A 16,475-nucleotide genomic window follows, 5' to 3' on the forward strand; every position below is an offset into this window, starting at 1 on the left:
CATGGCAGATGGATGGGGAAAGAGTGGAAACAGTGACTGACTTTATTTTTCTGGGTTCCAAAATCACTGCAGATGGTGATTGCAGCTGTGAAATTAAAAGACGCTTACTCCTTGGAAAGAAAATTATGACAAACCTAGACAGCATATTAAAAAGCAGAGACATTACTATTCCAACAAAGGTCCATCTAGTCAAGGCTATGGTTTTTCCACTGGTCATGTATGGATGTGAAAGTTGGACTATAAAGAAAAGAAAGACTATAAAGAAAGCTGAGCACAGAAGAATTGATGCTTTTGAACTGTGGTGTTGGAGAAGACTCTTGAGAGTCCCTTGGACTGCAAGGAGATCCAACCAGTCCATCCTAAAGGAGATCAATCCTGGGTGTTCATTGGAAGGACTGATGTTAAAGCTGAAACTGCAGTACTTTGGCCACCCGATGTGAAGAGCTGACTCATTGGAAAAGACCCTGATGCTGGGAAAGATTGAGGGCAGGAGGGGAAGGGGACGACAGAGGATGAGATGGTTGGATGGCATCATCGACTTGATGGACATGGGTTTGGGTGGACTCCAGGAGTTGGTGATGGACAGGGAGGCCTGGTGAGCTGCGGTTCATGGGGTCACAAAGAGTCAGACATGACTGACTGACTGAATTGAACTGAACTGGAAGTAAGATCCCATGTGCCATGCAGCAATGGCCAAAAGAAAAACAAAATGTAGTAAAATTCATCGTGTGACGATATCAGTATTCTCCCATATTCCTATTGCAAAGGACATAGATATTATATATTGGTAAATACTTGTTTTTTTTCTTTTTCTAGCTGTACCACAGGGCATGGGGGATATTAGTTCCACTCCCAGGAGTTGAACTCAAGCCCCCTTGATGAATCCTAACCACTGAACCACCAAGAAATTCCTATACTGGTAAACATTCTTAATCACTAACTGAGATTTTTTCAAAAGTTATTTTCAGAGGTGACTTCAAATCAAAAGCCTAGCAAGGATTAGTCTATTTCCATTCTTTGCAGCCAAAGATGGAGAAGCTCTATACAGTCAGCAAAAACAAGACTAGAAGCTGACTGTGGCTCAGACCATGAACTCCTTATTGCCAAATTCAGACCGAAATTGAAGAAAGTAGGGAAAACCACTAGACCATTCAGGTATGACCTAAATCAAATCCCTTATGATTATACAGTGGAAGTGAGAAATAGATTTAAGGGCCTAGATCTGATAGATAGAGTGCCTGATGAACTATGGAATGAGGTTCATGACATTGTACAGGAGACAAGGATCAAGACCATTCCCATAGAAAAGAAATGCAAAAAAGCAAAATGGCTGTCTGGGGAGGCCTTACAAATACCTGTGAAAAGAAGAGAAGCGAAAAGCAAAGGAGAAAAGGAAAGAAACAAGCATCTAAATGCAGAGTTCCAAAGAATAGCAAGAAGAGATAAGAAAGCCTTCTTCAGCGATCAATGCAAAGAAATAGAGGAAAACAACAGAATGGGAAAGACTAGGGATCTCTTCAAGAAAATTAGAGATACCAAAGGAACATTTCATGCAAAAATGAGCTCGATAAAGGACAGAAATAGTATAGACCTAACAGAAGCAGAAGATATTAAGAAGAGATGGAAAGAATACACAGAAGAACTACAAAAAAGATCTTCACGACCCAGATAATCACGATGGTGTGATCACTCACCTAGAGCCAGACATCCTGGAATGTGAAGTCAAGTGGGCCTTAGAAAGCATCACTATGAACAAAGCTAGTGGAGGTGATGGAATTCCAGTTGAATTATTTCAAATCCTGAAAGATGATGCTGTGAAAGTGCTGCACTCAATATGCCAGCAAATTTGGAAAACTCAGCAGTGGCCACAAGACTGGAAAAGGTCAGTTTTCATTCCAATCCCAAAGAAAGGCAATGCCAAAGAATGCTCAAACTACCGCACAATTGCACTCATCTCACACGCTAGTAAAGTAACGCTCAAAATTCTCCAAGCCAGGCTTCAGCAATACGTGAACCGTGAACTTCCTGATGTTCAAGCTGGTTTTAGAAAAGGCAGAGGAACCAGAGATCAAATTGCCAACATCCGCTGGATCATGGAAAAAGCAAGAGAGTTCCAGAAAAACATCTATTTCTGCTTTATTGACTATGCCAAAGCCTTTGACTGTGTGGATCACAAGAAACTGTGGAAAATTGTTCAAGAGATGGGAATACCAGACCACCTGACCTGCCTCTTGAGAAACCTGTATGCAGGTCAGGAAGCAACAGTTAGAACTGGACAGGGAACAACACACTGGTTGCAAATAGGAAAAGGAGTTCATCAAGGCTGTATATTGTCACCCTGTTTAACTTATATGCAGAGTACATCATGAGAAACACTGGACTGGAAGAAACACAAGCTGGAATCAAGATTGCCGGGAGAAATATCAATCACCTCAGATATGCAGATGACACCACTCTTATGGCAGAAAGTGAAGAGGAACTCAAAAGCCTGTTGATGAAAGTGAAAGCGGAGAGTGAAAAAGTTGGCTTAAAGCTCAACATTCAGAAAATGAAGATCATGGCATCTGGTCCCACCACTTCATGGGAAATAGATGGGGAAACAGTGGAAACAGTGTCTGACTTTATTTTTCTGGGCTCCAAAATCACTACAGATGGTGACTGCAGCCATGAAATTAAAAGACACTTACTCCTTGGAAGGAAAGTTATGACCAACCTAGACAGCATATTTAAATGCAGAGACATTACTTTGCCAACAAAGGTTCGTCTAGTCAAGGCTATGGTTTTTCCAGTGGTCATGTATGGATGTGAGAGTTGGACTGTGAAGAAGGCTGAACGCCAAAGAATTGATGCTTTTGCACTGTGGTGTTGGAGAAGACTCTTGAGAGTCCCTTGGACTGCAAGGAGATCCAACCAGTGCATTCTGAAGGAGATCAGCCCTGGGCTTTCTTTGGAAGGAATGATGCTAAAGCTGAAACTCCAGTACTTTGGCCACCTCATGCGAAGAGTTGACTCATCAGAAAAGATCTGATGCTGGGAGGGATTGGGGGCAGGGGGAGAAGGGGACAACAGAAGATGAGATGGCTGGATGGCATCACTGACTCGATGGAAGTGAGTCTCAGTGAACTCCGGGAGTTGGTAATGGACAGGGAGGCGTGGCATGCTGCAATTCATGGCGTCGCCAAAAGTCGGACACAACTGAGCACTGATCTGATCTGAACATGTTTTTGAACCACTCTGAAGTTCTAACAGAAGACAATATATTAGTAACTTTTAAGTAAATTATGGTTAAATGTTGTTGATGTTCAGTCATTCAGTCATGTCTGACTCTTTGTGACCCCATGGACTGTGGCACACCAGGCTTCCCTATCCTTTACCATCTCCCAGAGTTTGCTCAAACTCATGTCCAATGAGTCAGTGATGCCATCCAACCATCTCATCCTCTGTCATCCCCTTCTCTTCCTGTCTTAAATCTTTCCCAGCATCAGGGTCTTTTCTAATGAGTCAGCTCTTTGCATCAGGTGGCCAAAGTATTGGAGCTTCAGTTTCAGCATCAGCCCTTCCGATGGATATTCAGGACTGATTTCCTTTAGGATGGACTGGTTTGATCTCCTTGCAGGCCAAGGGACTCTCAAGAGTCCTCTCCAGCTTCACAGTCCGAAAGCATCAATTCTTCAGTGCTCAGCCTTCTTTATGATTCAACTCTCACATCTATACATGACTACTGGAAAAACCATTGCTTTGACTATACAGACCTTTGTCAGGAAAGTAATATCTCCACTTTTTAATGGTTAAATGAATTATTAAAAGTTCATCTAACGACTTGCTCTCATTAAGACTCTACATTTCCATTGCAGGGGGGATGGGTTCAATCCCTGATTGTTGGTTGGGCAGCTAAGATCCTGCATGCTGCATGGAGCAGCCAAAAACAAAAATAAATTTTAAAAATAAGTTTCTTTAAACTTTGAAGTAATGTTGTGTTTTGAGAAAACACCTTTAATTATTTTTAAAGCATATGCAGAGCTTGGGGCTAAGATGTGTTTGGTGTTTTAATTAGAGACTGAATGTTCTAATCAGGGATTCAATTTGCCATTTTAAAAATAGATGTCAAGTGAGATAACTTAATAATTTCAGCAGCAGTATGGAAATTTCTTTCTTCAAACTGCCCCTTTTAATCAGGTGCTACAGGGGAAATTATTGGTAGCCTTACTAGCATCTGAAAAAAATTGTAGATCATTTGTATAAGGGCAAAGCTTTTGTCATAAGATACTCTGGAAAATATTAAGTGAAAGAGTTTCCTCTACAAGTCTGACATGTTCATTCAGTGGCTCCACAGCTGTGGTTGTACCGGCATAGGTGTTAAGTATAAACTCTCTGATTTATAAACTCCCTTGGATTACTGTCATCACAGTAATCCAAGGGAAACATATTGGTATAGAAATAATGTCAAGAATAGTATCAGATTTGAGATATATCTGGGAGGTAGAATTGATGAGACTTGATCAATTGATGAGACCAGATAAGAATGTGTGTAGGGTAGGGAAGGTGATCAAGGATAATTTTTGGGTTTCTGGTATGAATAACTGTATAGGAATCTTCTACCACGAGTGAGAAGACTGGAGGAGGGACAGGTGTAGAGGCTGGGGAAGAGGATGAATACTTAATAGTTGGAGATATTTTAAGTTTGAGATACGTAAAGGACATCTCAGTAGAGATTTCAAGTGGGTAATGTGATTTCCAGTTCAAGCTCCAAGGATAAGTGTAAGTGAAAGTTGCTTGGTCATGTCCAACCCTTTGCGACCCCATGGACTGTCCATGGAATTATCTAGGCCAGAATACTGGAGTGGGTAGCCTTTGCCTTCTCCAGGGGATCTTCCCAACCCAGGGATTGAACTCAGGTCTTCCACATTGCAGGTGGATTCCCTACCAGCTGAACCACAAGGGAAGTGTGAGGCAGGTAATTAATTTTGAAGTTGTCAGTGTTTAGATGAAACCACAGGACTAGATAAGATTGCTCAAGAATAACTGCGTAGAATGTAAAGAAGGCCCAGGACCTCTGCCTGGACAACTTGAGAAATTGTCCTACTCTATTTTTATCTAACTCCTTTCATATTTAGGTCTCTGCCTAATTTTTACTTTTTTAAAAAGACTTCTCTGGACTACTTAATCTACATTAGGCAATGCTCTGCCCATATGTTTTCATCAAAGTTCTTACCACAGTTTGCAATGAATTATTTGTGATTATTTATTTTGTATTTGTCTCTACACTAGAATGTATGTTTCATGAATGTATGCTTCAGGGCAGAGGCCATTTGCTTTAATTTGTATTCCCAATGCCTGGCACATATAAATACTAAGCATTGAGTAATGAAAGAAAGGGGATGTGAATAATGAGTGAATGTAAGATGAGTCTGTTGAGGTGATAAAAATTTAGCAATTGTTAAAATATAAACCATATATAAAACAACTTGAGGTATTATCATTTATCTTGAACTTTTCTAAGGAAAAAAATAAATAGCAAAGAATTTAAGCAATTTACTTTATAATTTCATTCTTTACTGAGGGTTTCTATTGACGGTCTTATATGTAAATGTTTATGGAGAACTCTGTATGCTCAGAGTACAAACAATTCATCAACTGTACAAGTGTTCTATCATAAACTCCCAGAGATTGGATCCTGTGTTATTCATCCTAATCTCTTCTCCTTCAAGGTTCTCTTGTGTATGATGAATGGCCAGATGTGTTTATTGTTCTAATGTATGCTTTAATTGGAGAAGGCAATGGCACCCCACTCTAGTACTCTTGCCTGGAAAATCCCATGGATGGAGGTGCCTGGTAGGCTGCAGTCCATGGGGTTGCTAGGAGTCGGACACGACTGAGCGACTTCACTTTCACTTTTCACTTTCCTGCATTGGAGAAGGAAATGGCAACCCACGCCAGTGTTCTTGCCTGGAGAGTCCCAGGGACGGGGAGCCTGGTGGGCTGCCGTCTATGGGGTCGCACAGAGTCGGACACAACTGAAGTGACTTAGCAGCAGCAGCAGCATGCTTTAATTGTTACATTGAAACATCTTTATACGTTTCAATTATAACTTTAGAATAAAGGGGACATGACATTGATTTTGCTCGAGTTTTGCTTATCTTGCTCAATATTCACATCTTTATAAACGTTCCTTATACCAGAAGTTCACTTCTAAAGTTTATTTTAATACATCTGAGAGATTTCTTCCACAAGACACAATAGATTATACATAGAGCCACCAGAAGTATGAAGTCTGCAAAATTTGATATTGACAACCATCTGTTCCTATCTGTGGCATTACTAATTCCCTCTACCATAATCAGTGGCTTTTGGCTGTCCCTCAGACTCTCAATGCAGCATCGTCATTCGGTACACTATGTGCAGAGGTACATTTTCCTTCTTTCAGAATTACTACCTGTCTTGTTTGCGATTCTGTCCTGGTCTTATTTCCTATTATGCAAGAAATGTCCAGTTGTGTTTTTACTTGGTTGTGAAATAAAAATTATTCTGATAATTATAGAATGTGAGAATTAGCAAGTCTTTAGTCTCCCTCACTTTTCAGCTATTGATATAATTAGTTTATTTTCTGGGGTTTGTTACTTTGGGTAATATAATTGCCTTTAGGGTGTGTTGCTAATGGTGGGAAGCTGCTGCTGCTCAAATCACATCAGTAGTCCTTTCTACACAAAATGACGTCAACTGGCCACTTATTTAAAAGAGTGTCTTCATTGTTTACTCCATTTTAAAATAGAAGGATGGACAATTATTGAAGTTGTAGCTATTCTGTTTAAATGAATCACAATGGCAGTTATGAGTCATAGAGGATGGTTTGGTTTGGTTTTAATGCAGATTTCTAAACCTACTGTTTCAAATGTTTTGAGAGAACGATCAGAATAAATTATCCAGAGTCGTAGAAAATTAGAATCAACATATATCCTTGGTTTAAAACTCCCAATTTTTTATATTTTATATTTCTTAGGCAACAGTTAACCCTTCATTTAATGCAGTAATGCAGTAACATTTTATTTTTTTTAACATTTTAAAATATAATTTTAAGGCAATCTTTGAGGTGTTGAGAATTTACTGATGCATCATCATGAATTTATTTCTGCCAAGAAACACAGATTAATGCTTGAAGATAAAAACAGCCAGGGGACATGGGAAGACATTTATGTGCAAGGAGAGGAATTGTATCTCTAGGCTAAAACTATTTATCAATTTTCCTGCCACTAAAACTTGCCAGCCAGTTTGTGAGCCCGAGATACAGATGAGTAACTCTGTATAGAGAACTCTTCTCTGTGGGGAAAATGCACTCAGGGAAATTACTACCCATTGATGATATTTTCCCTGACGTCCTCTTCACCCTTATCTGCACTTTGCACAGTTACTCTCCAACCGACCCTCTCTAGCTACCATCTATGCCCTGCAATAGATCTAAACCCTCTCTAAAATCGAGAAGTGGTTTCTTTTTTAAAAGGAAGCTCTTTTACTTTCATTTCCACAGAATTACAGAAGATTGTTGTTGCTGTTTTTTTTTTTTTAAGAATTTAAACATATATTAGTAATGTATATTTTGTGGCCATGAAAATAAATACTTGTATTATTTTCTTTTTCATATGTCAAATTAAAATGTTCATTACTTTCTCATCTCAAAGCTTCAGGAACAAAGCATCGAGAAGGAAATGGTAAATAGCAAAGTTGCCCTCTAAACAGTCAGACCATCAGGACGGGATGAGATTTATTGCTACCAGGTTTTCACTACTTGAATCTTGCTGAGGCCTTTGTATCCCTAAGGGAATCTGATAAATTTTAGGGTTTCTGATCACACAGCTACTGTCTCTTGGAAAAAATAAAGAAGAATATGTAACAGAAAATATCAGAGGTTTTTCATCTCAAGATAAAGGAGGTAAGAACAGGGTCTCATTTAGAATTTTTTGAGGTCTGGAACTCTGAAAGATTGTGATTCTTCACGTGTTGTTCAAATAAAGTCAACACCAGACTGTAAAATGCAAAATACAAAATTTACATGGCATGTAAATTAAGAGTTTCTCTCCAGTTATTTTTTTGTATGTAGAAATTCGGACACTTTATCTTTGTTGAGCTCTCTTCAGTTTTTCACATCCCTGCTTTGCTGGTGTCCATTGAGAAGCAGGTCCAGGATGGGCAAAAGATCTTATCTTAGGCATGCATTTTCCATGTTCCTCTCTCCTCACAGAGCCTCGTACACAATAAGGGCCTCATAAATGGCTCAGAAGTGGTGATGAAGAGGGCAGATGGAGCACTGGCTGATTGGAGTTGTTAACAAAATTTTAAACTGCCAATGCCTTATTGGACAAAGACGATTATTCTCTAATAATCACATAAATTGCTAATTTATAAGTATAATATCTAACCTTCATTCCTTCTGGGTAGGCAATTGCCACATTTTATATCTTTAGTGCGTGGACACAACAGGCTTTCCTTCACATCTGGATACAACTGAAAGGGTCACCAGATTTTGGCTAGTGAATGATCTCCCTAGTAGGTGATCTTTATTTTCTTCCTGAGTACACATTTCCAGGAAATGATAAAGCCTTTATTTTACATTTTAAATCCTCAGTATAATTTTTCCCAATCTATATACCTATGAGGGTGTATACATGTGCATGTGTGGTGGTTTTGGTTTGTTTGCTTGAATTTGGATTTTTTGAATGAATGACTAAAACATATTTACTTTGATAAAATACTTTCGCATTGTTACAAAGTACATTCACAATGTTTTCAGATTCTTTCCTTTCCAAAGCAAGTTTCTGAGAAAAAAAACATTTTACAAATAAAGGTATATAATATAGTGTGTTCATTTTGCCCCATTTAAAATTTGATAATAAGTTATTTTATAAAGCCAAATGTTTTCTTTTCAGGGCCAAATTTCTTTTTGAGAGCTAAAGCATGCCAGTAATGGGCTGCTTCAAATTTTAGTGATGTAGAGCCAAAATAAAATTGTTCCTTAAGACTCTGTATGTGTAGAGCACTGGTTATTTGTTCCACAGTAAATGCTTGCTTTTCATACTGTTCATGGGGTTCTCAAGGCAAGAATACTGAAGTGGTTTGCCATTCCCTTCTCCAGCGGACCACATAGAGGAAAACTACAGAATGGGAAAGACCAGAGATCTCTTCAAGAAAATTAGAGATACCAAGGGAACAGTTCATGCAAAGATGGGCTCAATAAAGGACAGAAATGGTATGGACCTAACAGATGCAGAAGATATTAAGAAGAGGTGGCAAGAATTCACAGAAGAACTGTACAAAAAAGATCTTCACGACCCAGATAATCATGATGGTGTGATCACTGACCTAGAGCCAGACATCCTGGAATTTGAAGTCAAGTGGGCCTTAGAAAGCATCGCTACGAACAAAGCTAGAGGAGGTGGTGGAATTCCAGTTGAGCTATTCCAAATCCTGAAAGATGATGCTGTGAAAGTGCTGCACTCAATATGCCAGCAAATTTGGAAAACTCAGCAGTGGCCACAGGACTGGAAAAGGTCAGTTTTCATTCCAATCCCAAAGAAAGGCAATGCCAAAGAATGCTCAAACTCCCCCACAATTGCACTCATCTCACATGCTAGTAAAGTAATGCTCAAAATTCTCCAAGCCAGGCTTCAGCAATACGTGAACCGTGAACTTCCTGATGTTCAAGCTGGTTTTAGAAAAGGCAGAGGAACCAGAGATCAAATTGCCAACATCTGCTGGATCATGGAAAAAGCAAGAGAGTTCCAGAAAAACATCTATTTCTGCTTTATGGACTATGCCAAAGCCTTTTACTGTGGATCACAATAAACTGTGGAAAATTGTTCAAGAGATGGGAATACCAGACCACCTGACCTGCCTCTTGAGAAACCTGTATGCAGGTCAGGAAGCAACAGTTAGAACTGGACAGGGAACAACACACTGGTTCCAAATAGGAAAAGGAGTACGTCAAGACTGTATACTGTCACCCTGCTTATTTAACTTCTATGCAGAGTACATGATGAGAAACGTTGGACTGGAAGAAGCACAAGCTGGAGTCAAGATTGCCGGGAGAAATATCAATACCCTGAGATATGCAGATAACACCACTCTTATGGCAGAAGTAAAGAGGAACTAAAGAGCCTCTTGATGAAAGTGAAAAAGTTGGCTTAAAGCTCAACATTCAGAAAACGAAGATCATGGCATCTGGTCCCATCACTTCATGGGAAACAGATGGGGAAACAGTGGAAACAGTGTCTGACTTTATTTTTCTGGGCTCCAAAAACACTACAGATGGTGATTGCAGCCATGACATTAAAAGACGCTTGCTCCTTGGAAGGAAAGTTATGACCAACCTAGATAGCATATTCAAAAGCAGAGACATTACTTTGCCAACAAAGGTCCGTCTAGTCAAGGCTATGGTTTTTCCAGTGGTCATGTATGGATGTGAGAGTTGGACCGTGAAGAAGGCTGGGCGCCAAAGAATTGATGATTTTGAACTGTGGTGTTGGACAAGACTCTTGAGAGTCCCTTGGACTGCAAGGAGATCCAGTCCATTCTGAAGGAGATCAGCCCTGGGTGTTCTTTGGAAGGAATGATGCCAAAGCTGAAACTCTGGTATTTGGCCAACTCATGCGAAGAGTTGACTCATTGGAAACGACTCTGATGCTGGGAGGGATTGGGGGCAGGAGGAGAAGGGGACGACAGAGGATGAGATGGCTGGATGGCATCACTGACTTGATGGACGTGAGTCTGAGTGAATTCTGGGAGTTGGTGATGGACAGGGAGGCCTGGCGTGTTGCGATTCATGGAGTCGCAAAGAGTTGGACACGACTGAGCGACTGAACTGAACTGAAATGCTTGCTTTAATATGGCCTCTTTTGTTTAAAGAAATGTATACTGAGCCCAAAAGGACACACTCCAAAGTACAAAGATGCATCATTAATAAGCAATCTAGGGCTTCCCTGATGGCTCAGTGGTAAAGAATCCACCTGCCAATGAAGATGTCAGTTCGATCCCTAGTCTGGGAAGATTCCACCTGCCAAGGAGCAGCTAAGCCCATGGGCCATAACTATCGAGTCTGGGCTCTAGAGCTGGGAACTGCAACCACTGAGTCCACATGCCGCAACTTCTGAAGCCCATGCACCCTAAAGCCAGTGCTCCACAACAAGAGAAGCCAGCATAATAAGAAGCCTGCATACTGTAACTAGAGAGTGGCACCCCTCTCCCCACAACTAGAGAAAAACCCACGTAGCAACAAAGACCCAGCATAGCCAAAAATAAATAAAATTATTATAAAAAAGAAGTAATCTATTTAGGTAAATTATATAATACTGGGCAAGGTTGGAGTGGTGAGGGGTGAGGGGAAGGCAAGGAAACTTTATTCTTGTAAAAACTTCTAAGGTCACTAAGGCAATTCTAAACAAATGTTAAACAGAAATATTAACATTTAAATATTACAACTTACACTTAGGAGAAAAGTCTGATTATCGATGGAACAGAACACTCAAATTCAATCATGTCAACAAAACACATGCCCTTATATAATCTGGCAGAACAGCCCTGAATACAATACTTTTTTATTAAGTGGTTTTCAAACTCTACCTGAAAGTGACATCATTTATTAACATACAAACTTTCACCTTTAATTTCCTTGTATCTCTTTCCATTATGCCTTCTGGGCTCAGCTGATTTAGCCTTCCTAATTAATCTCTGCTATTGTCCTTCTGGGATTCTCTGGTGGCTTCGACGGTAAAGTGTCTGCCTGCAATGCGGGAGACCTGGGTTCGATCCCAGGGCTGGAAAGATCTCCTGGAGAAGGCAATGGCACCCCACTCGAGTACTCTTGCCTGGAAAATCCCGTGGACGGAGGAGCCTGGTGGGCTGCAGTCCGTGGGGTTGCAGAGAGTCAGACACGACTGAACGACTTCACTTTCACATTTTCATTGTCCTTGCTGGTTTCTCACACAGGTGTCATCAATGACATCCAAACTGTTTTTTGGCTTTTATTTACAAGTTCCTTTGTCACATTCACCACAACTTCTCTTTCAAACACTTGAGTTCTCTTTAAACCCTCTGTCCTTAAAAATATCCTCTTGATCTGTGTCTTGGAGGCATGGCTGACTAGTAACCATTTTGGTGATGTCATATAACTGCTTCAAACTGGAAAAGCTCACTTTAATTTAGTAGGTCTGCTTAAACCAAAACAGTTCTAGGAATGTTTGGAATGCTTGAACTTAAGATGAAAAGTCTAATTCACTTGTTTTCTAAAAAACTGTGCTAATAGTGAGGACCAATGTGACATACGTTAAGAACAGTTTTCAGATCAGATCAGATCAGTCGCTCAGCTGTGTCTGACTCTTTGTGACCCCATGATTTGCAGCACGCCAGGCCTCCCTGTCCATCACCAACTCCTGGAGTTCACTGAGACTCACGTCCATCGAGTCACTGATGCCATCCAGCCATCTTATCCTCTGTCGTCCCCTTCTCCTCCTGCCCCCAATCCCTCCCAGCATCAGAGTCTTTTCCAATGAGTCAACTCTTCACATGAGGTGGCCAAAGTACTGCAGTTTCAGCTTTAGCATCATTCCTTCCAAAGAAATCCCAGGGCTGATCTCCTTCAGAATAGACTGGTTGGATCTCCTTGCAGTCCAAGGGACTCTCAAGAGTCTTCTCCAACACCACAGTGCAAAAGCATCAATTCTTTGGCGTTCAGCCTTCTTCACAGTCCAACTCTCACATCCATACATGACCACTGGAAAAACCATAGCCTTGACTAGACGAACCTTTGTTGGCAAAGTAATGTCTCTGCTTTTGAATATGCTATCTAGGTTGGTCATAACTTTCCTTCCAAGGAGCAAGCGTCTTTTAATTTCATGGCTGCAGTCACCATCTGTAGTGATTTTGGAGCCCAAAAAATAAAGTCTGACACTGTTTCCACTGTTTCCCCATCTATTTCCCATGAAGTGGTGGGACCAGATGCCATGATCTTCGTTTTCTGAATGTTGAGCTTTAAGCCAACCTTTTCACTCTCCACTTTCACTTTCATCAAGAGGCTCTTTAGTTCCTCTTCACTTTCTGCCATAAGAGTGGTGTCATCTGCATATCTGAGGTGATTGATATTTCTCCCGGCAATCTTGATTCCAGCTTGTGTTTCTTCCAGTCCAGCATTTCTCAGGATGTACTCTGCATATAAGTTAAATAAACAGGGTGACAATATACAGCCTTGACGAACTCCTTTTCCTATTTGGAACCAGTGTGTTGTTCCATGTCCAGTTCTAACTGTTGCTTCCTGACCTGCATGTAGGTTTCTCAAGAGGCAGGACAGGTGGTCTGGTATTCCCATCTCTTTCAGAATTTTCCACAGTTTATTGTGATCCATACAGTCAAAGGCTTTGGCATAGTCCATAAAGCAGAAATAGATGTTTTTCTGGAACTCTCTTGCTTTTTCCATGATCCAGCAGATGTTGGCAATTTGATCTCTGGTTCCTCTGCCTTTTCTAAAACCAGCTTGAACATCAGGAAGTTCACGGTTCACGTATTGCTGAAGCCTGGCTTGGAGAATTTTGAGCATTACTTTACTAGCATGTGAGATGAGTGCAATTGTGGGGGAGTTTGAGCATTCTTTGGCATTGCCTTTCTTTGGGATTGGAATGAAAACTGACCTTTTCCAGTCCTGTGGCCACTGCTGAGTTTTCCAAATTTGCTGGCATATTGAGTGCAGCACTTTCACAGCATCATCTTTCAGGATTTGGAATAGCTCAACTGGAATTCTATCACCTCCACTAGCTTTGTTCGTAGTGATGCTTTCTAAGGCCCACTTGACTTCACATTCCAGGATGTCTGGCTCTAGGTCAGTGACCACACCATCATGATTATCTGGGTTGTGAAGATCTTTTTTGTACAGTTCTTTTGTGTATTCTTGCCACCTCTTCTTAATATCTTCTGCTTCTGTTAGGTCCATACCATATCTGTCCTTTATTGAGCTCACCGTAGCATGAAATGTTCCTTTGGTACCTCTGATTTTCTTGAAGAGATCCCTAGTCTTTCCCATTCTGTTGTTTTCCTCTTTTTCTTTGCATTGATCGCTGAAGAAGGCTTTCTTATCTCTTCTTGCTATTCTTTGGAACTCTGCATTCAGATGCATATATCTTTTCTTTTCTCCTTTGCTTTTCACTTCTCTTCTTTTCACAGCTATTTGTAAGGCCTCCCCAGACAGCCATTTTGCTTTTTTGCATTTCTTTTCCATGGGGATGGTCTTGATCCCTGTCTCCTGTACAATGTCACGAACCTCTGTCCATAGTTCATCGGGCACTCTATCTATCAGATCTAGGCCCTTAAATCTATTTCTCACTTCCACTGTATAATCATAAGGGATTTGATTTAGGTCATACCTGAATGATCTAGTGGTTTTCCCTACTTTCTTCAATTTCAGTCTGAATTTGGCAATAAAGAGTTCATGGTCTGAGCCACAGTCAGCCCCTGGTCTTGTTTTTGCTGACTGTATAGAGCTTCTCCATCTTTGGCTGCAAAGAATATAATCAATCTGATTTCAGTTTTGACCATCTGGTGATGTCCATGTATAGAGTCTTCTCTTGTGTTGTTGGAAGAGGGTGTTTGTTATGACCAGTGCATTTTCTTGGCAAAACTCTATTAGTCTTTGCCCTGCTTCATTCTGTATTCCAAGGCCAAATTTGCCTGTTACTCCAGGTGTTTCTTGACTTCCTACTTTTGCATTCCAGTCCCCTATAATGAAAAGGACATCTTTTTTGGGTGTTAGTTCTAAGAGGTCTTGTAGGTCTTCATAGAACAGTTTTGGAACCAGATAAATTTGAGTTTGAATGCCAGCACTGCCATTTTCTAAGTAGGGAAAATTATTATCTGAGCCTCAGGTTTTTCTTCTGTAAATATTCCTTACATTGCAAAATGTCTATGAAGATTTAACTGGCTAATGTTTATTAATCACCTGGCATATTTTACTATGCTTGGGAAATTGATCATTGGATTTATTATGGTCATAAATAATTGTTCTATAAAAACACAATTTGGGGATTTCTGGATCCCTCCCCCAACACTTTACATTTTATGTTCTCAAATAGTCATCAAAGTCTGCCTATTTATGCACAGTTAAAAAATCTATCGTTTCCAAGCCAAACTCAGTTCCAGTGCTAGGTCGCTTCCTACTTTCTGCTACAAATTTATTCTGGTTAGTTTGCACATCTCTGAATGCTGGAGAAATTACCAGTAAAATGATCTTTTTGATCTCACTGACCTTACAATTTTCTCCTTAATCCTACCTTCTGCTACTGCCAGGCCCTCTATCTGGAGAATTGGATCAAGTGATATAGGGCATCTGTAAATAAAAATTATGGGGGGAACATGTCTTTCTGTCCTACAGGTAACTTATAAATCAGCATGGCTGACTTCAGCATGGCTGACTTCTCCAAAGATGGAAACAGTCCTGTGCTCCTACACTGACTTCAGTGCCAAGGACACTAACTCCATCAAATACTATCTTCAAAGAAATCAAAGAATTCACAATCCATATGGCAATCGATTTCCAATTCTAAATACGCCTGTAAAAAACATTCAGCTAATTTCTAAACATGTATTCTGGTAGCAGCTTTCCTTCCAAGTATTTTGCATTACTAAGCATCTAAAAATACATATCTATATGTATTACATAAACAGAGTACCTACACGATGTATATTCTGATTTTGCCTATCTGAGCAATTAAAATTTACTCTCTTTATTAAAATAAATCTTCAAAAACCACCATCTTTTGTCACATTCACTGGTGACTGTCAAAGAGCAGATAGTCAAAAGGAAATAAGGAAGCTCAGTGAATAAATTATGTCTTGAATGATTCTGAGACAAATTAAAACTACAGACAGTCTGTGTTCTATTTGAAAAATATTAAATCCAGACTCTTGAATTTTCTACTTATTTTTGGAGCAGTGGATCCCCAAGTGCCCTGCACTGACCGCTGAGATACCAGACTCAGGCAGGAATTTGGGAGGAATCAGAGGAAGGATCTAGGAAGTGGGAACTATGACAAGAGATAGCTTTTCAAGAAAGTGGGTTTTAGAGGTGAGCAGCTAGTTGCTCAGTACTTGATAACAGGGTCCTACTTTATCAGCTTTGGATACATTCTTTCTTCTCTTTTATTCACTCTCTGCCCATTCTTAGCATGCAAAATAATGTCTCATGTGTATCATTTAAAAATATCACAGAATAAATAAATGGCTCTTGAAGGGGCCCTGATGGTGGAGATGGCCTTCTAGAATAGGGATCTTACGGCAGCAACTTGCACAAGATTTGTGCTGGATTTTTGCTGACAGGATCAGGAACTGGATTCTTAAGTACAGAGTTATTTGCTAAATAGAAGATTTCCCATGTAGCTCTCTATGCTTTAAAGACTCACAGACAGAAGATTTCACAACCTCCAGATAACTTGTACTACTAAATGTGA

The 16,475-nt window shown here is 40.1% G+C and overlaps 1 protein-coding gene across 9 annotated transcripts in view; it reads right to left on the reverse strand.

Annotated features, from left to right (window-relative positions):
* The window catches only part of SLC39A10 (solute carrier family 39 member 10), a 162,901-nt gene that overhangs the window by 94,282 nt on the left and 52,144 nt on the right, over window positions 1-16,475 (reverse strand). The window lies entirely within an intron of this gene.

The sequence above is a fragment of the Bos grunniens genome, chromosome 2 (assembly GCF_055505025.1).
Source record: "Bos grunniens cultivar Pamir isolate PY7600 chromosome 2, Bosgru_T2T1.0, whole genome shotgun sequence".
Taxonomy (NCBI): domain Eukaryota; kingdom Metazoa; phylum Chordata; class Mammalia; order Artiodactyla; family Bovidae; genus Bos; species Bos grunniens.